At 30.6% G+C, this 978-nt stretch overlaps 1 pseudogene; it reads right to left on the bottom strand.

Moving 5' to 3' along the window:
- Positions 1-309: 309 nt before the first annotated feature.
- Positions 310-729, bottom strand: LOC113380793 (annotated as a pseudogene).
- Between the last annotated feature and the right edge of the window lie 249 nt (positions 730-978).

Raw genomic sequence — 978 nt, 5'->3', positions numbered from 1 at the left:
AAAGGTTGTCCACCCCCATTTTTTTTTGAATTTAGAATAAATTTTCTTTTAATTTTAATCATGCAAAATTAAAAAATGCATACAACTTTTTAAGATACTTCAAAATACTTTATATTATATATATATATATATATATATATATATATATATATATATATATATCGTATCTCGTATATAGATCTGATTATATAAATAAAACAATTATGAATTTATTAACTTTTTTTATTATTAATTAAAGGACTAATATTTTTTGATTATCAACGAAGTAACTTTGCAGGGTCAGTAATAGCATTCTTAAACTGTATCTTGTGAAATAATCGACATGTTGTTTTGAAAAAATTCTATCACTAGTTGCGGGATTTTCACCTTCGCCTGTATCGACGAAATCAAATCGGCCTCGTCTACGTTTTTCTATTTAGCCAAATACATTAGGTTATCCCCCGATTTAGTGACCCCTAGCACTTTTTCAGCCTCCAACTTTGTAGGTCTGGAAGATATCCTACTGTTCTCCAGCATTTTGAGTACCTTTTCCTTTTCCTGGTCCACCTTCAAGCGTTCCTCTTCGTATTCCCTTATTGTATAAGGACACATCAAGTTTTCCAGGGGCTCCCAACTATCATGATCAGTCGAATAGTTCTCCCACCTTATTAAATACTCGATCTTGCCTTTCCGGACACGTTTGTCTAAAATCTTATCCACCGTAAATATGTTACTGTCCGACTTTGACATTTCCATCGCTTTGAGGTTAGGTCGCTGTAAGGTGGAAAAATTTATGAACAACAATAGTTTGTATCTAAATGAATCAATCTTTAAGGCAAATAACTGTTTTTAAGTTTAATAAGAGTTTATAACTATAAATTTTTATTACCATATTGTTTTGAACACTTACAACGCAAATCTTTCGCAGATACGTGTCTATCGACTAATTCAAAACAATTGAAGACTTGTAATACCCATTTATAATTATAATACATATGA

Source organism: Ctenocephalides felis, unplaced genomic scaffold (assembly GCF_003426905.1).
Source record: "Ctenocephalides felis isolate EL2017-DRISC unplaced genomic scaffold, ASM342690v1 CF-g0.4_SCAFFOLD_02371, whole genome shotgun sequence".
NCBI classification, from domain to species: Eukaryota; Metazoa; Arthropoda; class Insecta; order Siphonaptera; family Pulicidae; genus Ctenocephalides; species Ctenocephalides felis.
The sequence above is the reverse complement of the archived record's forward strand: the minus strand, read 5'-3'. Positions and strand labels throughout refer to the sequence as shown.